The sequence below is a fragment of the Mastigoproctus giganteus genome, chromosome 3 (genome assembly GCF_048544385.1).
Source record: "Mastigoproctus giganteus isolate SK-2022 chromosome 3, ASM4854438v1, whole genome shotgun sequence".
In the NCBI taxonomy this organism is placed as follows: domain Eukaryota; kingdom Metazoa; phylum Arthropoda; class Arachnida; order Uropygi; family Thelyphonidae; genus Mastigoproctus; species Mastigoproctus giganteus.
The window spans coordinates 111,196,929-111,223,213 of NC_143577.1; the positions used below are offsets into that span (position 1 = coordinate 111,196,929).

Sequence of the window (26,285 nt, forward strand, 5' to 3'; positions counted from 1 at the left end):
GCCGGAACAGCCTATTGGCGACCCAAATCCGCACTCTCTTGAGCGGATCTTTCTTTCCAAACTCCTGGGGAGGAGAGGCTTGCCTCTCCTTGCCTCCCCAATTTTTTCACTCTGGTGGGGCACGGGCATGCCTCACTACTTGCAGGGGCCATCTACTCTGTCGGCCCCTTATTTCCAATATCTTCCCCCCAGTCTTCATCCTCCCCCCAAACTTTTGTCTTGCACAGCGTTTAGCCCTACATGTCAAAATCAAAAGAGAACATCAAAATTCTTGCCCGAACCTATTTGGTTTTTAAAACTCACTTTCACCGCACAGCCCCACGTCGCGCACTATTAATACTAACTTGTAAAGTATCACTAATATCAACCTCGATTTTTTTTTTTTTTTTTGGTCCTAGCCACTAAAATCCCAGGAAAGTAAGTGGCAAGACCAGCCAGAGTACAAATATTGGTAACACCCGGCCGGCCTCCCTGTGGCAGGTATTGGTAACGTCGGGTCTCACTAGGGGCCCGGCGGCTAACAGGCCGGACGAACAATGGGCACAACAAACTACACAGTACATATCCCACACACTTTTAAATCTCTGGCTTGTCCGATACAGAGAACATACGCGGAGATGGGAGAAATCCCAGGTGCCGTCAGACCCCGAACATACCTAATACCTAATACCTAATATTAAAGTTATCTAACCCAAAGAAGAGTGGAGATAAACGTGCAGTACCAGAAACTTATGAGAGATGTGCACAGAGGATGTCCGCAGAGGTCGGTCCTGGGCCACTCCTGTGGAACATGGTCCTCGATGGACCTAGAAATGGACCTGGGACCTGTGAGAACGTATGCGTTTGCAGATGACCTTAATTTGAGAGTGGAGGCGGACTCCACGGCCCAACTGGAGGTGTTGGCAAACCGGGCACTACAGCGGCTACAACAATGGGCTTCCAAAAACCAATTAAGAATTTCACCAGAAAAAACCTCATCAATCCTCCTCAGAGGGAAACTACAATTGCGGCAGCCCCCGCAAATAATAATTGAAAATGTCACCATAAAATTCGCGAGCGAGCTAAAGTACTTAGGCGTAATCCTGGATAATAACTTGTCTTTCCAGCAGCGCCTGAAATACATCCAGAGAAAAATGAGGGGCTACACTGGGATGGTAGCCAGGATCACAAAAAAAGACTGGGGTCTCAAAAAGGAAAACCCTGTCAATATACTACAAAACAACTTTCCTACCAGCAATCACCTATGCAGCAGCGGTGTGGTTTCCCAAAGTGGCACTGGTTGTGAACAGAAGAACACTTGAAACGATCCAAAGGACCATATTACTCACAACAACGCGAGCTTGCAGCACAGTAAGCACCCCAGCACTGCAGGTGCTTGCCGGAGTGCTCCCCATGGATCTGGAGGTTATCTAGGCAAGGTTGCTGTTCCTGCTGTCCAGGGGAGTGGCTGCCACCCACCAGGGCTACACGACTGATCCGGCGAACAGCCTAAAGAATGCAAAAGTCAGGTTACAGACCTACCTCCTAAACCTTTGGCAGAGAAGGTGAATTGAGACCACCAAGGGAGAAGTGACAAAAAAAATTCCTACCGGACATCTGCAAGATATATCCAAAACAACCGGTGTGGTACTTCCCAGGGTACCACATGACAACGCTGTTAACAGGACATGGCCCCTACAATGAAAAGCTTTTCGGGCTGGGTCTCACCGACGATCCCAGCTGTACATGCGAGGAAAGCGAAAGCTGGAGCCACATAGCTTATGAATCTCCACAATATGAGGACCTCAGAGGGATTCTCATAACAAGAATCAGATACCTTCCGAAGGGATTGCAGTCCCACTTCCTGGACTCAGAGGAAGAATATAGGGCTCTCTCCCTATATTCTTCCCCGTATGACAATAACACAATTTACACTTTATTAATTATTATGACTTTTGAAGTACTGCTGTAATTTAATAATATACAGTAGTGTGTATTTACAAGTCAAAGTAGAAGCGTGTGTTTACAAGTCAATTTTCACATTGTACAGGCTGAAAAAAAAAAAAAAAAAATCCGAATAATTCAAGGAAATCTATTCCCTTCGCCCTGAGAATCGACTAATTTCAGTCCCAATTAGGCTTTACAAGACTAGGCCACCAAAGAAATTTAGATATTCGTGATAAATTAAAAGTAGATAACATAGTAAATTACATAAAACGGTATCAGAAAAAATATATCAGCTACATAGAAAGAATGAACCCAGACCGGGTCCCAAAATTAGCCTTTAACTACACTGGTGTACAAAACTTAAGCACCAGTCAGGTTTTCAACTGTAGCTTCTCATAGGAGTGGCCTGGTAATGGGAAAAGCATACCAAAGGAACCTCGTGAGGTACAGAAATGATGATGACCGACACAAGAACAGAAACAAAACTGTACAGAGGGACTTTATTCAAAAATGGCAACATAGCACTGGTTGCCATGATACAGATGCATCGCTGCCAAAGATGGAACAAAGGGAAGAGGTGATCCACATTAGGAGATATGGCCACCCCTAATGTCGATGCAGGCTTTGCCCCGCCTGTCCATACTTAGAATAATGTTGATGAGTTCTTGCGGTAACATCGTCCATTCCTCTGTGAGCGCCATCTTCAGCTGGTGAACATTTTCTGGTGGGTGTGGACGTGCCGCTAGGCGTCTCCCCAGAGCGTCCATATGTGTTCGATGGGATTTAGATCGTAGAACGGGCAGGCCAATTCATACGAACAATGTCCTCACTTTCCAAAAGCATATCAACAGCCAGCTGCAGTGCAATGGGGTGTGGCGTTATCATCCATAAACAGGAACTTGGGGTCAATGGCACCTCGGAACAGACGCACATGGGGAAATATTAACTCAGTATAGTAGTGTACACAGGTTACAGTACCTGGAGTTGTGTACGTCCATCCAAGATAACGCCACTCCAGACGAGAACACCTCGACCGCCATATTCCATTTTAGTGATGTTTGCGGGGTGATACCGTGTGCCAACCTCTCACCATTAACTTACGTCCACAATTTCTGCTGAGACTGAATCTACTCTCATCAGTAAAGAGTACCTTATCCCATTGCGCTGCTATTCAGTCCTTGTGTTCGATGCGCTGTAAACGGTATCTCCGATAGGCAGGTTTTAAAGGGACACAGCGTACTGGCCATCGGGGAAACAGTCCACCTTTGTGGAGTCGCCTGGCCAGAGTAAACCCCGATATCCTGCATCCTGTGCTCCTGTGGAGCTGGTTTGCAATGGATCCCCCTGTCTGGTGTCGATCCCTCTTCGCCTGTAGGAGTATATAGCGATCATCATTGGGCGTTGCTTTTCGTGGACGACCACCACTGGTCCTTTGAACAGCTGTACCTGTCGTTCTGAAGGCCGAGCACACACGTGAGACAATGCTATGGGCGATACCGAACTCTGCAGCCCCACACTCCTCGTATTTTTCGAGCTTCCCAATTATTGGACCCTGGGTAAAGTCATCCAGATGTTGTCTGCTGACCATTTCGTTGTCTGTAGCACTGTATGAAACCAATCGAACGTCTGTAACAATCGTGCTCACCATTCGGTAATTTGCACTTAACTGCTGCTTTTATCTGTTTATGTGAGCTCTGTCATCACAATTCAAATTTTTGCATGTGCAACAGCTTTCTACTGAACGGCCACAGTTATGCAAATCGCCACAGGCTGTTTAGTTTTATTTTGTGGTTGTAACCTTTAGAAATAGTGGTCCTGTGTGTTGGTGCGGAGTGATGTCGCCTTTGTTAAGTTTTGCACCCCAGTGTACAAACCTACAGGCAAGAGAGATATGGGTCGTCCAAGACAACGATAGCGAGATCAAAACCAAGAGCTACAACAGAATAGGTCTTAAAAGACCTAAGTCTGACCAAGTTCATGATGACGACAGTCCCAATTGGCTTTTAGAAATTCCTCCAGTCTGAGGCCAAAGGTTTTCTAAAAGCCTAAAAATTTCTAATCTGTAAAAGTAAAGAATACTACAGTACAATGTTTATAGCGTATTATACGTATATTAAAAATAAGAATAATATTAGATTTTTTTGTAATGCACAAAAAAAAAAAAAAAAAGACAAGGAAATGTTTACTTATGGGTTTGGGCATCTTTAACAATTAGGGCTATGCTTTTAATCACTCAGATTGCGAAGAAACTTCTCATACCATGTTACTGAGATGAATGATAGTAAACTCCACTTATAGTAATCAATAAAATCGGCTGCCACCACTAGAGCAACATTTGCCACACACGGCTAACGATATCTGTCATACATGACTAACGATATTTTAAATAGCATTTTAGAGCTGTTTTTAGAATCTATGAATTTACGCTCGATGGCTTGTAAATCAGTGGCTATGTATATACAGAAAATTTTAAAAGGAAATGGAGAGGAAAACCATTGTAATGAATAAAATTCAAGAAGTTGATTGTTTTCTCAATATTTTTAACGATTTGGTCTGTGTAATTGGTGTCAGCTGAACAGATGTTAAACTGTACTGGATCTGGTGCAGTCATTTGACGAAATTCTGCGTTGGGAACTTGATTCATAAAACGGGCATTATCATTTGAGCCTTATTTACAAAGATTTCAGCAAGAATTTCCTTTATTTCATTGGAAGCATAACCTGCATAATCTGGGAGAAATACCTTCTTCCCAGAAAGTAGGAAAAGATTTATTATTTCATCCAGCCCAGCATTCACCGACGATTTTAAATAAACTTTTGTCTTGCAGAGTGATGTCGCCTTTGTTAAATTTCATTTTTAATCTGTTATCTGATCAACTTGCCAAAGTTATCACTGAGGGCATCCCGTCCTTTACTTCTTCTTGTGGTCTCCCTTAGGTTTTGTGGTCGGTTTGCCTGGACGAAAAACGATTTTCCAGGAGAAAAAACTGTATTATCTTCGCCTGAAGCTGACTAACGTTATTAAAAATAACGATTCCTTGCGTCACTGAGGGATTCGAACTCAGGTGCTTTCCACCCAATGTGGGAATGCTAGTGGTTATATTAACTGTGCCGCTTGCGAGGCACTGGTATTCGTTCTTCTTCTCACATTAAATACCTCCGTTTCACCTAGCATTCAAGTTACTGCATGATTTCCTTTAAAGGAATTCTGCTGTTTTGATGCTGTATAAGCAACTTGTCTTTCTCATACTAGATTATTGTGACATTGTTTTGGTCCCTACCATCCATATATGTCCAATAATGTTGAGCAAATCCAAATACAATTTCTTCGATTTTTGCGTTATAGGAATCATGTAAACGTTTCATCTCTGCGATTGTAGCTCTTTGGGCGCTGAGTACAATTTTCTTTCTCTTCGTTCTCGCCTCGATTTGCAATGCATTTATTTTATTTACGATCTCTAACAATTTTATCTCCTTCTCTCCTTCTTTTCTATATAAATTTTGTTTTCCCGTCTAAATTCGAGATCTCACTCCGCCTTTTTTTGTCTCTTCTTCGCATTAATCATGCTTATTTTCTGGCTCTTTATTTTATTCAATGAAATTAATTAACAAATATCAAGTTGACACTTTTATTGGTTTAAAATGAGTTTAGACTGCAGGCTCTAGCTCTATTTGAATAGTCAACTGTTCGTTTTTATTACTGTTTAAAGCATTTTCGGTATATTTTTATTCTGTTTTATTCGGTATGCGTTTTATTACTTCATGTTATATAAATACATGAGGACTAGTGACTTAGTCACTGTAGTATACGTTATTATTAAATAAATAAATTTCTGTTCCTTCAATTTGCGCCAGGAATGCCAAAAGAAGGATTGTACTTGTGGAGAAACAATTGAATATATCTATGGGATAATGGCTAATGAACATATCATGTTAACGACATGAGTTTTTCTCTAAATTAATAATTAAATTAAAGTTTTTCTCAAAAAAAAAAAATAATTCTGTTAATTTATAAAGTTGACATTATCATAATAAAAAGCATCAAGAATATATTTTACATCTAACTTTGTCGAAGTGCAAGAAGGTTGCAACAAACATCTCCTGTTCTTATTATAAGTCCGTACTTGGGATCGAGTACTGGCTCTTGCGATGGCTTAACGGAGTTGCTGGCCACCCTTTTACTATCTCAAGAGCCATTCTCTACTCAAACCTTAACATTACACCATGGGTGCAACGGACATTGAACAGAAACATACACACTTTCGCACAAATGCTCACAGGCAGAGTGGATGCGCTAGCCCTGGGTAATGTCCTAGTCAAACCACGTGCCACTGCTAGACGTTGCGGAGAGGTAAATCATCCACTGAGTCCAATCCTGAATAATCTTGGTAGCTTACAAAGATTATTCCCATCAAATACAGCAAAAATATTTAACTCTCTGCACACAGATGCCGAAAAACTCTGAGGATGCAACATACCGGAAAGAGATCTTTCAGAATGCTTATAGACTTGGCGAAATATGAATCAGCTGGAATGTGGCAATGTACCAAAGAGCTTTGACTAAATGAAACTGTATTTAATGTATCATAAGTGAAACTTTCTACTTAAAAAAAAATAATATTTGGTAAGCTATTGACTGGAAAAATATATTTTCACTAACAGTTATGTAAATATATAATTTATATATGGAATTACTGATTTGTAAATATATGATTTGCATAATGTGTATACAGAACTATTAATGTGTAAATAAACACTGTGCTGCCACTTTATTAGGTACATCTACCTAGTAGCGTGTTGAGGATCCTTTAGCCTTCAAAACAGTCTGAATTTGTCTAGGCATGGATTGAACAAGATGCTGAAAACGTGCAGGAATGGATTACCATACAGACATGAGTGTGTCACGCAGTTCCTTGAGATTCGACAGAGGCGTAGGCCTGCAGCGAACAGCCCTTTCCAACTCATCCCAAAGATGTTCAATTGGATTGAGGTCCGCGGACTGAGCGGGCAACTGCAGCAAAGAAAAGTCATTGTCATGTTCCTGGAACCATTCCATAGTGATTTGGGCTTTGTGCACTGGCCCATTATCCTGCTGGAAATAACCATTTGACTGAGAATAAACTGTCAACATGAACGGATGCACTTGGTCAGCAACGATGTTTAGGTATGATGTGGCATTCAGACGTGAATCTATGGGTATCAATGGACCCAACGTGTGCGAAGAAAACATTCCCCAAACCTTAACATCGTCCCCACCACCTTGCACAGTAGTCGTCAGACATGACGAGTCCATGGTTCCTGTTGTTTTCGCCAAATTCTGAGCCTTCCATCAACATGATGCACCAGGAACTTCGACTCATCAGACCAAGCAACTGTTTTCCAATCCTCGATAGTCTGGTGTTGCTGTGCCCACAGGAGGCGTGCTCTCTTGTTCTTCATTGATAACAAAGATACGCGATGTGACCATCGGCTGTTGTAGCCCATTCACGACAATGTGTGACAAATAGTCCGTTGCGATATTTTGTTCTGTGCACCAAGGTTGTATTCTGACGTGATGTGCGGCATTGTGGTCCGTCTGTTTGCTTGCACAATTCTAACCATCCTCCTCTGACCTCTCTCATCAACAAGCAATTTTCTTCCACAGGAGTGCCGTCGAGAGGATGTTTTCTGTTCGTTGCACCATTCTCGATACACCCTTGAAACTGTGGTGCGTGAATAGTTCAGGAGAACTGCCGTTTCAGAGATGCTTTGACCAGCACGTCTTGCACCTATTACCATGCCACGTTCGAATTACATCACTTCTTTTCCCCATTCTTGCTACGGTTTGTACGCTTAACTTATACTAGAAAGGGGCGCCTCCGTAGCCAGGTGGGAAGGAGCAGCAGTGGGTAGCACACGCTTCTTGATTAGACCGGGGTTCGAGCCCGTGACCACCAAATACGGAGGATGCGGAAAGGTCAGGGAATGACCACCGCATATCCCCGAGCAATATGGCCTTAGTTGCTAATGCTCCTAAAAAAAACCAAATACTAGGAAGGTTGTGCTGCTGCATTTATATCCACACGTGTGGTCATGTTACTTGCAACGTTGTGGGACAAACCATTTGTGTGCACAACAGGTGTGTACCTAATAAAGTGGCAGCACAGTGTATATTTAATATAAAAGGTGTATATAATATTTAGGAACGAGATTACGTGTTCAATGTATGTAACGCACTGCCTAAAGTATCTCGTATCCTGCTATATAATTAGCAGCCTCCTGGCACTTAGCCATCCCAGGGTAGTTCCTTTTGCGGAATAAACAGATGATAATAATAATTAATAATCTACACGAACAGTATGACAATTTGCCCATGCACTACTTATTAGTACACTGAAAGGTCAGAATTCATAGGATACCTGGTTCCTGGGCAATGCGACGCTGTCATCCTACCCACCGCTTGGCAGGTATGTAGGTACAACACTGCATTGACGTAGACGGTAATTTGATGCCAATATGGATAAACGTCATCAGTTAACCGACTTTGAAAGAGGGATGATAGTGGGTGCCCGATGCATGGATCACTCTATCGCGGAGGTAAGACAGAAATTGCACTATCCCCATTCAAAATTATCAAGAGTATATCGGGAATACGCCATTCTCAGGACTAACATCTCATCGTGGAGAGCGCGGTGGGCAGAGAAAAGTGGTGGATGAACGTGGCCGTAGCCATTTGTATCGCATTGTTTCAGCCAACCTGAAAGCGACAGTGGCACAAATCACTGCCGACTTCAACGAGAGAGGTGTCAGAAACGTCTTCACCAAGATCATCAGGCGATTCATTAGCCGCAATAGGCTATGGGAGCCGCCGACCCACCAGAGTCTCATTGCTCACACCACGACACAGTACTCTACGCCTCATCTGGGCGAAAGAACATCGGCACTGCACCTTGGATGATTGGAGACGGGTTTCCTGGTCCGATGGATCCCGTTTGCAGTTATTTCGAGCGGACGGAAGAGTGTGTATATGTGAACCGCACGAGGCTATGCACCAGTCATGTCAATAAGGAACTGTTCAGGCAGGTGAACGGTCGGTAATGATCTAGGGCGTGTTCAACTGGCACGTTGGGACCTCTGGTACGTCTAGACGCATTGCTGAACGGTACAGGTTACGTGCCCATCCTTGCAGAACATCTGCATCCCTTCATGGTCATTTTGCACCCACAGGGCAATGGACTCTTCTAGCAGGACAATGCACCTCCCCACAGAGCCACGGTGACTAGAACATGGTTCAAAGATCATTTCGCAGATTTTACCACCATGAAATGGCCTCCCCGTTCACCGGACATGAACCCTGTGAAGATCTTTGGGATGCTGTGGAAAGGTCCATTCGAGCTTTACTTCCCATCCCCCCCCAACCAGGAATGCGACGGAATAGTGGTTAGCAGTGCAGAAAACATAGATGGAAATACCTGTGGAACGCTTTCGTGCACTAGTGGACTCAATACCTCGTTGTGTGACTGCCGTTATCCGGGCGAAAGGTGGACCTACCCGTTACTAGTTAGGTATCCTATGAATTCTGCCCACTCGGTGTGCATATTAGTATTAGTAGTGGAAAATAATGCAAGAACGCAAGCTGCATCTGCCAAAAAAACATTTGCCAAAAAAAAAAAAAAAAAATCCCACATCACCTCTCTAACCCTTCTAATAATTTGTCTAGTTCTTTATATTTATACAAACTACTCACTTCCGCAACACCAGACAGACGTTTTCTGCAACAATCAACTACTCCGGTGGCTGCAGACATATTTCCGCACATCTATCCTGCAAACATTATGTGTATTGTTTGAGCAAGAGATAGAATGCCATCAACATTTAGTTAACTCAATCCATTCAAAAAGGCCACGGGTGCCAAGCGATTTCTCTGTGCTTAAATAAAGTGCAATTTCCTAAAAGCTCTATTACTAACCCCTACTACTTTATGCCTGGTCACACCAGGCACTGTTCCTGCCTCCCCTCGACAGGACCGGTAACTTGTGTGGTAAAAACAAACCCCCAGAGCGAAAAGAAGCCATCATGGATATAAGTAATTATCAATCTTTAGAGCCCTCGAGTTCAAGATCAGAAATTCTTGACATCGTCCGAAGCGACTACGGACGGAAAAAATGAATATAGGCGTGCCAGTATTTCTTATAATTCACTCGTTGTCCTCCCAACCTGTTTGCAAACTATCGCCTTTTCTAATACAGAAATGTTTCGAATCGGTTTGTGGATCTCCTAAAATGGTTAAACGTCTCCAGTCTTGAGACGTTATAATTGAAACTTATAATGGACTTACTATCCGTGTCTGAATGGAACTTACTCTCCGTGTCTGAAGAAGAGATAATACAGGAACTCAGGGAACAAAAAGTGACTTATGCACGGAGAATAATGACCAAAAAAGATGGCAACCTGTTACCAACCAGGTCCATCATTTTGACATTTAGTACTCCGACTCTTCCATCTTCTGTTAAAGCGGGTTTTTTAAACTGCAAGATTCGGCCCTACAACCAAAATTCCATTCGCTGCTTTAAGTGCCGGAAGTATGGCCATTCTCAGACGGCATGCCGAGGCGATTCTGTGTGTCCTATTTGTGGCTCTAAGGATCATTCCTAAGGAGACTGTACAGCTTCCACTCTTACTTGCCCAAACTGTATAGGAAGCCATTCTGCATTTTCTGAAGCATGTGACATTTTCTGTGACCTTTGGAAAACAGACAAAAAAATTCCAGAAATATAAAGTGGAGCATAAAGTTCCATGCCCTGGAGCAAGGAAGCAAATGCTGTTAACCATGCCTAGCCGATCATACGCATCGGTCACTAAAAACAGCCGGTCAGCTACAACTCAAACAGATATCTCCATAGAACCAAACATTTCCTTTGCCGCCTGGGCCAAAACTGTGTTAACATGCAATAAAAAATATAGTCAATGAAACCAGCAACACGCCAATCAGTATCCCAACTGATGCTATCTCAACCTCCACTGAAACAACAAAATCTGTTAGTATTGGAAACCAGAAGAAAGTAAAACCACTCTATAGCAACATGGAAATGGAGGTTCAGTCAGGATGACTACACAGTACTAGAATTACATGCCAGAAAGAAACCCTCACAGAAAAAAAAACAGTCAGATCAATCTTCCTCAAATAAACCCAACCAATGAACAAATTCTTACAATGGAACTACAGAGGATCACGCAGTAATATAGATGACCTGAGTGATTTACTCATACCAATTAATGCATTAGGCGTATGCTTACAGGAAACATTTTTATCACCAAAAGTTTCTCTCAAATTCAAAAACTATACTATGTTTAGGCGAGACAGGGATTCTGACTCTTCTCCTTGTGGAGGGTAGCTATTCTTGTCAAATAGAAACCTCCTTAGAATTTGTAGCAGTTCAGATGGCAATGGGAATGTCATTAACCCTTACATCTGTTTCTATATCACCTAATTACCCTTGTTCCCAGACTGAACTTGACAACCTTTTAGCACAACTGCCACTTCCTGTCTATTTACTGAGTGATTTCAGCGGTCACCATCCATTGTGGGGATCTTCCACCAATTAATTGAAACCTTCCTAGATAACCATAATTGGACTGAATTAAACACTAGCTCTCCAATTCATGTTCGACTACCCATAGGCACATCTGCCATAGACTTATCCATCTGTTCAGTATCTCTTTTTCCAAGCATGGAATGATTAGTGCCGAATGATTCATTCCACAGTGACCATTTTCCTATTATAAGTTCAGTTCAAACGCAGGTCGTGTCGTGACTTAAAGCTCATACTTCTTGGAATCTCCACAAAGCAGACTGCAACTACTATTCTACTTGTGTTCTACTCAACATGTGGCGCCTCTGTAACCAGGTGGGCAGGAGCAGCAGTGCGTAGCACACGCTTCTTGATTAAACCGGGGTTCGAGCCCGTGACCACCAAATACGGAGGATGCGGAAAGGTCAGAGAATGACCACCGCATATCCCCGGAGCAATATGGCCTTAGTTGCTAATGCTCCTAAAAACCAAATAACAACAACTCAACATGTACAGCAACAACATATTGATGACATTACCAGCCATATGTTGTCGGCAGCCGAAAATTCCATTCCAAAATCCGACCAGCGCAAACGGGTACACCATGTGTATGTAGCCATGTATAGTATCTTATGTAGGACAGGACCTAAACGAAAGTTCAACTTCGCCTTTGTATACTGTCATGGTTACAGAGCACTGTAACATCCAGAAATATGTGTAATATAATATTCGTGCAGTGTGTGTGTGTGTGTGTGTTGTCTAGTTGTTTCTGGCCGTTTTGTCACCAGGCAGGCGATCATCTGGAAAGCCTCCCAGTGTCCGTCTACACCACGGGGAGGTAGGCCACAACTACGCATAAACCATGGCCAATCTCAACAGTCACGCACTGAATGTACAAAGCGAGTTTGGAATCATTCAAAAGAACCCCATGTCAGCAAGCCGGCAACAGCGCGCGCGCGCACACACACACACACACACACACACACACACACACACACACACGAGATAGGACAGCAGAAGACGAAGAAATAAAGAAGAGAATGGCATAAAGTAAAAAATAATAATAATAATTAAATAAATAAAAAAATTTTAAAAATAAATAAATAATAAAAAAATAAAATTAAACAAAACAAAACAAAATAAAAAATAATAAATAAAATTTAAAAATATATTTAAAAAAATCTTTATCTATGTCTTTGCCCACGTCTTTATGCAGTACTGCCCCAAAGTAGTCCACAAATAGAAAAGGTATAAACTGTACTGTCAAACAGAAGTAGTAATGTCTTTGAAAAAAAAGATCAGCAGGAACAAGTTAATAAGAACAAGAATAAGATAAGATAAGACAATAAGATCAGCAGGAACAAGTTCTATATATAATTCTGTTAATCTGGAGTGGTATCAGAAGTCACTGGTTGATGACGGCATCAATGAGCAGAGGAAGGATTTAGCTGTGGAGAGTCTTGATAAAGAATGAACCAGAAAAATGCAGCATCTGTTAAAATCTTCGTGTGTTCTTGAAAACCAGCAAAATTTTGGATATTATGTCATCAGGACGACAAACGAGGCGGTTGTGTTTTCATTTATGAAGTGTTTTCAGTTTGATTCCTTGCATTAACATTGAAGTTGAAAGTCTTCCTGCGATTAAAAGCAGCATTGCAGAAGGTTTGAAGGGCCTGCAAATTATTCATAGATATGAGTATCTTCTCACATCCGGGAAACTAGTTTGGTACTGTTGCCTTAAGAGCCAATCTTAGTCCTCGTAAATGGAGCATTCAAAAAGTACGTGAGGAGAGTCTTCCGGTAGCCCACATCGACAGGTAGAGTGTATTGGAAAGTCTGAATTGGTAGAGTTTTGCGTTAAGCGAACCATGTCCAGTTAGTATGTAGTATGTAAACAGTGAGGGTGAAAACTATTTGCTGGTGGATGATGAAAGTAGTGCAGTTACGTCGGGAGCGAATTTTTTGGTAGAATTCCATTTATTTTGCCACGTGTTCACTAACAAATTCCAGCATCGGGTTCGTTCAGCTTTGGGATAAGCCTGACGGTTAACAATGATTCCCTGAAATTCCATAGAAATGCCTCTGCGGATGTAAAAGCAAAGCCCTCTAAACACAACATGCAGCTCAAGTGGTGTAGTGCCTGCAAGAGTCTGTCTGTAGAGCTGGAGTTGGCACTGTTCGGCAAACGTGAAGTAGGCTAAGGAGAAAACAACGTTGAATAGTGGATGACTTAGTTTGTACAGTTTTAAGTGCAGTACGTCTAAACCAAAGGCTGGCAGCATAGGTTGTAATTGGGATTATGGCAGCATTATAAAATAGATGTAGGATTTTAGTGTTCAATCCCCAGTCTTGTCTGGTAATTTGGAGCAGCATTTCCGTAGAACTCTTCACTTTGACGGACAGATGCTGAATATGTGCAGTAAAGGAAAAGCGGTCGTCGATGATGACTCCTAAAAATTTGGTGCTTCGGAAAAGTGGAAATGATTTCTTGTCAAGTTTTACAACTGGTGGTCTGCAATAGTCTAATTTGTGTTTAAAAATCACGATCTTCGATTTGGTTGAGGATAATTTCAATTTGTTCTTAGAGGACCAAGACGATAGTTCAAAGAGTACTTTACTGGCATAGAGTTCTAAATCAGATCTTGAGTTTCCATGCACCAAAATGATAAGGTCATCTGCATACCAAGTTGTTGCACATTTTGAAATTCAGTCGTCCTAAGCAGCCAATCATCAAGAACTAGGTTCCAAATCAAGGGACCCAAAATTGATCCTTTGGAGCAACCACGGGAGACAGATCTGTGAATCTTCCTGCTTTTAGTGATGACAGTGACAGTACGATCAGCAAAGTAGTTTCTAACAAGTTTATAAAGCTGAAGAGAGCAATTATTGGAACGGAGTCTACTGAGGGCGCTTTTCCACCATAAAATATCAAAAGCGCCCTCAAAGTCGATAAAGATCGCCATAACGTACTTGGAAATGAAGCTATCAATAAGGTGGTGAAGTTCTAGTAAGGCGTCTTCGCTTCCAAGCCTTTGCCTAAAGTCGTATTGAAGAGAGGATGTGGAGCTTGTAGCTGCTTACAGTATTGTAATTTTATTAGCGATTAGTCTCTCTAACACTTTTCCCAGGTGAGAGAGCAAGGCAATGAGGTGGTAGGATCTGACATTGTCTAGTGACTTACCAAATTTATGTAATATCTTAAGAATGGCGTGTTTCCATGGTTTGGGAAACGTTCCAGTATTTAAGCAGTTGTTGAATAATTTAAGTAGAACATTGGACTTTAGGTCATAAAAATGTTTGTTAAATATATTATCAATCATTTCATCGCCGGGACATTTGCTTGACTGAATTTTATTCAGGATTGAAGTAAGTTCCTCTGCTGTGAATGGACTTGTTTCTTCTAAAGAAAGGTATTTTTAGTTTAAGTCTCGAATAGATAGATGGCATGAAGTGTCAATAGTGAGATCGTCATTAGGCAACAGTTAGTCCAAGATGGCATTTGTGGAGTGTGTTAAATAAGTGTTATGACAGTGGCGGATTCAGGGTAGGGGCACCGAGACACGTTCCTCCCCCCCTGTCGTTTTTCGGAAAATATACTCCAATCGTTTAAATTCTCTTTCGCTACAAAAAAAAAAAATTTTTTTTTCATTGTTAACATAGTATTTTATCTATTTTTGCATTTGTCTCAGCTATTTTGAACCGACTACAGTTAGCAACACTGATGCTAATGTGATCGTCATTGTAGAGCACAAAATCGTGTCCTCCTGTCATTTTTTTTTTTTTTTTTTTTTTTTTTTTTTTGGATCCGCCGCTGTCGTCTGACATTTGCATGCAAAACTTTTTTTTTTTTTTTTTAAATTAGGGTGAAGGCAAAAGAAAAGCCAGCTGTGATCCTCGAGAAGCGTACCGATTCAAAATTGATAAAATATTCCATTACAGTACAGTACAGGACTCCAGTCCTATACCCTGCCTTAATGGAATAAAACTGAAATTGAGTGGAAAGTGCCGGTGCTTATTTTAACGATCACAGGTATACTCAGTCCATATTGATTTATATCAGTGTAACTGGTATTTGCTGCAGTTTGCTTGTATTACTCTAAAACTTTCTTCCTAAGTTATACTAATATGTAGTGCTCATTGAAGTTCTCTTATATTCTTCCTGTGATCCCTCCCTCCCTTCGTATACCGTACATGTGTGGCACAAAATTGTGTAGCTGCTTATGGCCCTTCTCACTGAGAAGTGCTCCGGACTGCCGTATAATTTCAAACTAAGCTTTAGGGAAGTTCAAGCTAATATAATGACCAGAGTGATAGAAACTTGCCTTCTATAATTGAGTAGAACTGGAATCGTAAAAGGCTTTGAAAATCATCTTAGGAAGTGCACGTCGTCTTTCACAAAACGATACGGAAATATCGAGATCAGTTCAGGAAGTTTGCAAAAAGTGAATGTGGAAACGAAGCTTTTGATTCCTAAATATCTTCACGCTTCGTTAGATGCTCACTTACAACACATTTAGGCTACTTCACAACTTTTTTCAAAGGGAGGCGTCCCTACTTTACCCTCCCATTTGTCAGTTGGCATTGCACCGTGAAAAGCAGGACACACTGAAATATTTAGGTACCACTTTTTTCTTTTCTCTTTATTTATATATTTTTTTTTTCAGTCTAGCTCTTTTAGTACAAAACTGGGTTCCCAGGCCGTTGGTGGACTTGCAAATGTGTGATGTGATATAAATGGTAAAAAGTATTTACTAATCTATTGGTTTCCTTACTAAATGCGTGCAGCAGTGTAACAAGTCTCTCGAGTGTATTTTTAGCTTCACACAGTTCTCCTCTTCACACTCGAATGCTCTTGGGTTTTTCCCTTAACCCTGCTCTGTGGCTATATAAGAAATATGATATCTCCGACTGATACTGTAGTCACTTCAATCATCTATATAAGTTCAACACCTTGCCGAATGTCTCGAGGTCTTTGTATTGTTCTGTACAGCGCGTGGAAAAACACAACCGATACTAGAAAATGTCCAAGTCTGTGGTAAGTAAATTATTATGTAGGGACTGTGGCGGCCCTTGTGCCTTACAGCATTTTTATTAAAACGTAATATTTTTAGTATTTGTATCGATTCTGCTAGGTTTCAAAATTTTATATCCGCTTTCCATTTATGGATCCAAATTCATTATATACACGTGCAAAAGTCACCACGATGTTCAGCAGCTGACGTGTAAATTTATTAAATATTTGTTCGAGCTTAGGGCATTAAACTTATCTCTCCTACTATCCTTAATACCAACCAATCTCCAAATTACTAAAAGATTTTGCCAATTTATGGTAAACATCATCAATTCATTCATAAAATACATCATACAATGTAGAGTGCACAAGTATAGCGCGTTCTGATGAGAGCTTTAAAAAAAAAAGATTTAGTACTGTACAGTGTTGAGATATACTTATATTACTGTTCAAAGTTCGATTCCTTTCTTGTCAAGATATCGACATAACATGCTGCGTTATAGCTAAGGCCTTAGAATTAACTTTAGAACTGTGAGTGAAGTTGAATCATGAGTTAGACATTGACTGGGATTTGCTTCTGTAACCTGTATATTCCAAATATGTAAGCTGATTATTATTATATAAAAAAAAAATTTCTCCTTTTTATATGGGATTTTTTTCCGCTCTTTAACGGATTCTGCTACCAAGTGCATGGGGTGGTTGGTTGTGTCCGGTTACTGTGATTATCGTTATTACCGTTGGTCGAGGAACTCTCTTATTATCCTACAAGTACTCAGGATCATGACTTTCTGCAGTTTCATGTAAGTGCTCTCTGCGAGGCCTGTTGCTGCTAGGTTCTTATGGAGGCTTTTTGACACCATGCCGATGGTTGACACGATTATTGGGATAGTCATTACTTGTTTCATATGCCACATAGCTTTGACTTCCTTAGGTCTGAGTACTTCCTGATCTTTTCCTCTTATGTGTTCTGGTGGTTGATGGTGTTGGTCACTGCTGTATCAATCAGATAGGTAGCCATTTCCTTCTTGTCATTTGGAGTTATATCTGGTCTATTGTGCGGGATCGTCTTGTCCGTTATGATGACAGGGTCCCAGTATAGTTTGTGAATAGAGGTCTCTAGTACTTCCTGAGACTCGTTCTTGTAATACGTTAAACTTTCTTTGATCGGCTCTTACTTTTGCGCTAGCTTCTGATATATTATCCTGGTCAACTGTTCGTGTCTGCGAGTATACTGTCTGGGTGATCACACTGCATCCTACGGTGATGTGCTGGATTGTTGTTGGATTTATTGGTGCAAGGCTACTAAGGCCATAATGCACCTATTACAATCGTATTTGATACATGATTGTAATGTGCTGGATTGTTTCTCGAACAAGATGGCATCCTTCGGTCTCTGGGAAGAGTCTTCCGTTCGTGAGCGAAGCTTTGGAAGCCATCATATCTATGTAGCCTTGATGGAGGTCATTGTAGTGTCTACCATGGAGTGTCTTCTCTCATTTTTCTGTCTTTGTTTCTTCTGACTGTATGATTGTGGTTCCCTTGAATTGAGTGTTGTGTGCCGTTTGTCTATCTTTTTTATGGCTTGGTAGATTCGTGATGTGTTTTCCTGGAAGTAATCCCGAAGGTTCTTAAACGCCTTCTTCCCTTGTTCAATGAAATCAGTTAATTCCCTCCCTCTTTTTTTATGGTCTATGGTCAGTCTCTCGATGGCTCATTATCCTGTTCGATCGCATAATCTCCTGTAGTCTCCTGTAGTGTTGGTACACTACAGGAGACTACAGGATCCAGAATCACAATCCAGAAAGAGAACGTTAGTACGGGAATTGCATAAGTGTTTATGGCTGTGACCATGTTCCTGCTATTCAGCTTTAATTTTAGTAGGCTTCTCAGTTTCTGGTGGTATTTTTCAGTGAGGCGAGCTTTGATCTCCTTGTGTTCTAACTGGTGGGCCTTCACCATCTCCAGATATTTGTATGTCTCTCCCTCTGCATGGCTTCAATCTCTTCACCGGTCTTCAGCTGGTGGTTTCGCCCGACTGGATGTCCTTGATACAATCCATGGGCCTTGCATTTATCTAGGCCAAATTGCGTTCTGATATCAGCTGAACTCTTCAGTGATCCGGAGTAGCTGTTGGAATTGATTCTCGATTGTGGTATAGTTTGATGTCATCCATGTACAACAGGTGAGAGAAGGTGCACAGGTTTTTCCTCTCTTCTTTTAGAGTATATCCATACTTGCTGTTATTGAGCATGGTGGACAATGGGTTGAGTGCTAGACAGAGCGATAATGGGCTCAGGGCATCTCCCTAGAAGATTCGTCTTCTGATGGGTATTGGTCTGGTCGTGATGTTCTCGACCTTGATGGTGGTCCATCCATGGCAAAATGGATGGGCCACCATCAAGATCTAGAAAGTCAACCCGAAACTGACACACTTCTAGGAAATGTTTCAGTTTTGGGTTGACTTTCTAGATCTTCAGTGTCTCTATCAGCCAGCTATGGGGCACGGAATTGAAGGCCTTGCGGTAGTCGATATAGGCCGTGTATATGTTGCGGTGCTTGTTGTAGGCTTGCTCCATACCTATAGCCTCATTAGTCAATTGCTCCTTGTATCCTCTGTTCATATGCTTTCATCCCTTCTGTTGCTCTGCCATGATGTTTTGGTTCCAAGTTGTCTGATATCTTTTTAGTTATGCAGCTGGTCGGGTGATTGGTCTCTACTTTGCCAGATTTGTAGTGTCTTTGTCCTTGGCCTTCAGGTAGGTGATTCCTTGAGTCAGAGACTCTGGAATTGTTTCAGGGTGCATTATCTGGATGAACTGTTACCATTTGCCTATGTGTACAGCTGAACTTCTTGTACCAGTAGTTGCAAAGGTTATCTCTTTCTGGAATTCGCTAGTTGTGGGAATTCCTGTTCGATTGTTATCATTATCTCTCTATAATAATTTATTATTATTATTATTCCAATTGGTTTGCACCCACAGACAGCCAAAGCCAGCCGAGTAGAACGGTGATAACCAGAAGCATTTCAGAAGGCATAACTTGTCGTATCTTGTAGCAGTCGACGACCGAACCGTGTTCCACTCCTGTCAGAAAAAAAAATAATAATAATAAAAAATTACTGTTACAGTGGGCTCAGAAATACAAAAACTGGACATCAGATATCAGAAAAACTTTGCCTGATCTGATGAATTCCGGTTTCTGCTGCTTCGTTCTGATGGGAGAAACAGAATATGGCAAAAAAAGCATAAGTCCATGGACTCTGTCAGGTGTCATAAACTCAGGCTAATGCTGGCGGTATAGTAATGTGGGGAATGTTTTATGATGCACTTTGAGGCCCTTGATACTGGTGGAACAACGTTTGCTATCTGGAAACTGTTTCCGAAAAGGAGCATTCCTTCATGACTGCAGTGTATCCATCTGCGGTTGGGTTCTTCTAACAGGATAATGTGTAATGTCTGAAGGACAGAATTGTACACAACTGGTTTCAGAATGTAAGAGTGAATGCAGCCTGCTGCAGTAGCATTTCACTCCCCCCCCCCCAAGTCACCAGATCTCAATCCAATTGAGCACGTGTGGAATGAAGTGGAACCAGGTCTTCGGAATAAGTTACAGATCTGCAAACATCCAATTTGTAGCAGTTGCGCGAAGCAGTTTAATCAACATGAATCAACATCATCCCTGTGGCAAGCTTTCGACACCTCTTAGAGTCACAGATCCAAGCTGTTTTGAGAGTTAAAGGGAGGAACCTGCTGGTTAGGTAGATGTACATAATAAAGTGGCCACTTAATATGTATCGTTGTTCTCCGTAGCCTGAAAATTTTAAAAATTTGACAGTTTATAAAGAGTACAAAAAAAATTTAAAGTACAGTGTAAAAATACTTTTTTTTCCATTCTTTCTTTTTTCGTAGGAATTTAATAACTATTAAGATTGCAAGAGTTCTTGTCCTTATTAATTCGGCATTTCTTTAATTTTCATTTATTGAAAGATTACACTTTGAAATTTGACTACGGTAATTCCCTCAATTGGGAATGGTCGAGAATCCATTTATGTCTGTGCTGAGAGGCGTCCAAAAAAATGTTCTGAGTACATGAGATTCAGTCGTGCCAGTTTAACGACTGTATAATCCCTGTAGGCTATGTAAACCACATGTAGGTAGTCTACCTTCGCTAATTTTGGGCGTAGATATCCATTGCACGAGACATGTCTCGTGCAATGGATATCTACGATGGCTGAGTGAGTTTGAAAAAATTCAGTCTGAGAATTTGTCTGAGTGAGTTTGAAAAAATTCAGACAAATTGGTAGTCAGAAGTTTAGACAAAAGAAAGAAATCGCTTCTCCGTGTTCATAAATGACACTCTGTAATGATCACTCTTAAAAACAGATGCTGTTTTAAGCTGACTGTATTTATTAAAAGGTAACTAAATATGATACAAAAAGAGATTTATACAGGATAATTATTAATTACTGGTTCAGTTTTAAAAATTTATACCAAATAAACCACATGTATTAGAAAAACAATGAAACTGCTCATCACTTAGTGTTTTTACAGCCTTCAGACGTTCCATGGGCAACAGTGAGGCCATACAAATGATAGTCAAACTCCTTCCATGCATTATGCAATCATCAACAGACACTTTCTTGGAGAGTTTGAAGGTTGTCAAGTGTTGCTGGGTCACGGAGAACGTAAACCGAATTTTCATAATTCCAGTTTATCAAAAAAAAAAAAAATCAGAAGCCTGTATAATTATGACCATTTAACTGCTGTGCAAGTCTACAGTAAAGGAATAAAATTGTGCTAAATGTCGCTCCCTTCCCTCCTCTTCCCTTTATAATGCAATCAAACTTTGTAGAATATTTTCTCACGTTGCGAGCGGCAGCACCTTGATAGGTAGTAGATAATATATAGTAGATAGTACATAATCACAAGGGTTCGGATTTTTATGCCCTTAAAAATGTCAAAACATGATGAAAATATGTCATTAAATTTAACTAAATATGACTAAATAATTTACCTTTTTACATACTGTATAAATGATAATATTTACTTTTTTCATTCTTTTAAAGTTGTACAACGACTTGTTATACAAGTTTCTAACAAGTAATATAATGAAAATATCACAATTTGCAAGTTTTTTTTTTAATACAAATTAAAATAAATTTTTTAAACATACCAAAATGTATAGGCTAAGGTACTAGGCTACTAACACTTAAGTTGCTAAGTACTTTACCAACTTAAGTACAAGTCATGCATATTAAAACTAAATATGCATGAGCATTAAATTTGGATGTCCATATATGGAAGCATCCAAAAATAAAAATTATGATAGATCTATTACCAGGTAATTAATTAATTTACTTAAATAAACTAAATGCAACAAGGCATATTTAAGAGTTTAAGATTCTATATAACGTCGATGTAGATACGATAGTAGTGTGAAAAGCATCATTTCGTCTGTATCTCATATTGTGCTCTTCCTTCAAAACGAGTTGCCCATGTATTGCACTACCTGTAACGCTTCACTATTGTTACTTGTCTTACCACCACCCACCGATGAAAAGTCAACTAGCTTTGAAACTGTGCCGTCTGGGTGGTGGTACTCGCCGAGAATAAGTAACAATAGTCTTCTCTATTATTGAAGCGTTACTTATTCGAGGTAGTGCAATACATGTGCAACTCGTTGTGAAGGAAGAACACAATATGAGATACAGACGAAATGATGCCTTTCACACTACTATCGTAGTTGTTCTTTAAAAGTTATCTATGGTATCTACACCGATATTATATTTATTCATTTACGTACATCTTTATTGCATGCATTGCAATATTTTATTTTTCCATCCGTTTGGTGTGTGTCTTTGGACTTCTTTCACGACAGAAGAAATCCATTTTCTAAAAAGTTCAATTTTGGCTTCATTTCGCCAACAGCTGAAGTTTCTACGGTATAAAATAAGTTGAACGAATGATTCGTTGAGCTCAGTATTAGGCGAAACTACTGTAAAGTTTTAAATTGTAGCCAAAATGTCACTACGGTGTGATTGTGAGTGACTAAAGAGCCAATCGAAATAACTTTGGGATTTAGCCGCTCGTGCCCGCCCACGCTGAAATGTGAAATGATTAAATGTAAATTCCTACGGTTTCTTAGAAATATAATTTAAATTAATTTGATAAATAATTTTTCGATTATCGTAAGACAGAAATATGAAAATTTTATGTCGACAAGTATAAAATATGCTATTAAATATGATAATTTTTCGAAATTATGACCTAATGTGTAAAATATGATGAAATATGAAATTACAAACACGCTTCTTTAGGATCCTGAGAGCATGTAACGTGGACACAAAGTTTCATGCCTTTATGTAAACGAAAAATGAGTATGATAATACATAAAAATCCGAACCCTAATAATCACAAAAAACAAACATTTGATAAATGTTTTTTTGTGATTATGTTGAAAAATAAATATTGTGCTTTATCAAATTCTGGAAAACTACCGGACAAAAAGACATCGATTGCTGCCGTAATCAGTGACGTATATCATTTTGAACTTCCCTCTCTTTCGTCAAAGAAACGTGTGCCGCCTAGCTGTTGTTTAAGTTCGATCTCTCTTTCTTCTCACTCGCTCAGGTCTGTTAGAGAGGGCCCGTGATATCCGAGTACAAAGCGTCCGGGTCGGGGTTTTTTATATGATGCGTGGTTTCCCGTTGTCTTCTGTGCTTGTATGTCTTGTCTGTTCCGACGTGTGTTTATAGGCCGATTTTCATGATGTGCGAGCTGAGAAACTCTGGAATTACTGAAGAAGAAGCACTGCCTCTTAGTCCCCCTCTCTGCCTGTGATTGCAAAATTCACCGTAAATTGAAGAGGATTGCAGAAGTTCCTCCAGCTTTCGAACGGCTCGAACCGAGGCCTCTCCAAACGAGTGACAAACAGCAATGTATCGCGCCAATTAAGCTGCGACGGAGGACTTAGTGCGACTAAGTAAATGGAAATCACCAGGGTCGAGGTCAAGACTATAAGGAAGATGACCAAGTAATTTTTACCCTAAATTATTAATGGCCGCTTGTGTTAAACGCGCTTCATGCAACTTGTGTCGCCATACAACATCGGTACTTCACATTTCAATAGTTAGGCTGTTTTCGGCGAATTCACTTCCTCAATTATTTCACAAATGTTCAATACGATGAAACACTCAATATCTCTAGGCTCTTGAAAATATAGAAGTACGCCATGATAGTCCCAAAAACAATCACCGTTACCTCTTCTGACGTTGTATGTATTAGGGTTTTTAGGAGCATCAGCGTCTAAGTCCATATCTAAATTGCGTGTGTTCTCTGGTCAATTTAATGTATGCTGGACGAAAAACCCGGGAGAAAACCATGCTACCCTCGCACGACCGACGAACTCAGCCACGTTGTGAAAAAGCCCCTAAAAATTCCTCACGTTATCGACGGGATTCGAACCCGGATCTTTTTCCATCCGGAGTGAGGACGGCGATTCTGCCAATTGTGCTACCTACCAGGGTCTCTTCCGGCGAATCCAAACGTGCAGCAATGCATAGTGTGTACACACTATGCATTAAGCTGGCCTTGCGTACATGTTTTTGGTGATTACATTGAAAATTAAATGTTATAGTATTCGCCATATAGTGCAAGGAAGCTACAGGCTTTTATTCCACTGGCAAAAAACAAATAAATAAAATAAAAAGTTTATTTTTTACTACTTTTTTTCCTTACTTGTGCTTAGTTACTGACCCCTTGTAAACTGTAGAGTTTTCGAATATATTATACCTCCTGCAATCTATACTGAAAATGAATGGAGTTATCCCCATATTATTATAAATATTAATTTCATAAATATTCTGAGTGTTAAACTGTATGCACTGCAATTATTTGACAGAGGTGTTCTATAAGAAACCTCAATAGAGCATGCCATTAAGTTGAAATGATTGTTCTTTTCAAATTTTTCAGTCAGTGTCACTGTCCATGTGCATAATTTAATTCGTTTTGGGCTTCTTTTTGAGAAGTATTCTGTTTGATAAACTCTACAATAGTCCTTAGCTTTACGCAAGTGTGCAGGAAAGTAAAATGAACTGATAAATGGGTGGGAAAAGAATTCACAAAGAAATTTCTTAGAGGTATTTATTTATATGAATTTGCTTTTTTTTTTTCCTCTCCTTTTAGTTCTTTGTTCTGAAGCTGGTGGCGCTTATGTGTCTTACTTTTGCTATGCCACTTGAAGATGATTTGCAAGTTGAAGAATCTGAATTGCCCGAAGTCAGGGTGCCTGTTGAAGCAGTTAGGACTGCCTCGGATAGTGAGCCGGTGATTTACGTAGAGAAGGACCTCGATGCTTCTGCCTCCCACCATGGATATCACTCTCACGGCCATCTGGACATGGGAGCTTATACCAGCGATCATGGCGCTTTTGGATGGTTTGCCGACTTTCCTGTTGACGACCACCACCATCACCACCATGGTCATCACCACCACCATTAAAAGACCAGTAAACATTGATGTCTTGATGTGTGGAAACCGAATGTAATGCATTTCGTTTAGATGATTTCCCAAGTGGCAATTGCACTGAATAAGAATCCCTATTATATTTCCGTACTAGCCTTAAATGAGATCATAAAGGGAAATATCGGTGTGATATATGTAGAAAGAATACGTCACACTCTTTGTGTATGTAGCCGTGAAATCCGTTGCGCTTAAAAATCATGAATTGCTCATCTTACGAACAATGTTTTAATAGACTACATTTTGTAAATCTTTCAGAACTGTTCGGATAAGATTCATGCAGTATCAGATATGTGCTGCAAAGGCATTATTAAATCGTGCACGTTGCGATTGTTTTGTTAAACGTTAAAAAATGTTAGCACGTTGAGATTCTTTTGATGGTACATTACTTTCCTATTTTGGATATTTCTATGAGATCACATTTCCCCATCCACGTTAAAAAAAAAAAAAAAAAAAAGCCACTTTGGTTTTGGGCTCACGAATTGTTTTCTATCATTGATTGTGATTCAGTGAAATAAATTAAAAATTCTGTATTAAACATAAATTCTGAATACAGAAGTTTTAATGAAACCTAATGGAGTGTTTGTGGACTTTTGTCATTTATTTAGCATATCCGAATATTGTTTTCTTAATTATAGCTTTAATATTTATGTTGCACTGTAACTTCTTTTAATTTTCAATAAATAAAACTCTTTATTTCAGCTGTAGAATTGTAATGTCAATCAATATTAAAATAAGAAATGATATACCACATTTGAGACACTTGTCGGTGCCCCTCCCCTCACCTTCCACATTCTTTTGATTCTTGGTCCCGAGTGCCAAGCGATTTTTCCCAAACGATATATAGAGCGATTTTTGACAGTGATTTCTTCTTTTTTTTTTTAAATTTCTAATGCCTTTATTATTATCAGTTCACTGTAAATGGTCCTGTACTTAACAGATTTTGAGTGAAAACCCAGAAAGGGAAACCACCTCTCTTTTCTGTTAGCATTTATTAGCTTTCTCACTAACCAACTAACTTTGCTAGCCGCTTGGTCACTAGATGGCACTGCTCCTACCTCCACGTGGCGGGGCCGGTAACCTGGGGAAAAGTTATCCCCCAGGGCAAAAAGGAGCAACCACGGATATAAATAAGTATCCACTTTTAGAGGCTTTAGACTTAAGGCCAGATACATCAACAGATAATGATGAACCAACCGAAAAGACTTTGGAAGTAAGAACAGTGCCATGACTTTGCCAAACGTTTTGGTAATACACTACCTATTCACGCAGCCTGTAG

At 40.2% G+C, this 26,285-nt stretch overlaps 1 protein-coding gene across 1 annotated transcript in view; it reads left to right on the forward strand.

Moving 5' to 3' along the window:
- Positions 1-25,098, forward strand: part of LOC150088224 (CTP synthase 1-like) — a 292,973-nt gene extending 267,875 nt beyond the window's left edge. The window contains exon 15 of the mRNA XM_090369393.1: positions 24,671-25,098. The gene's annotated coding sequence lies outside the window, so the exon portion shown is untranslated. The remainder of the gene's footprint in view (positions 1-24,670) is intronic.
- The last annotated feature ends 1,187 nt before the right edge of the window (positions 25,099-26,285 follow it).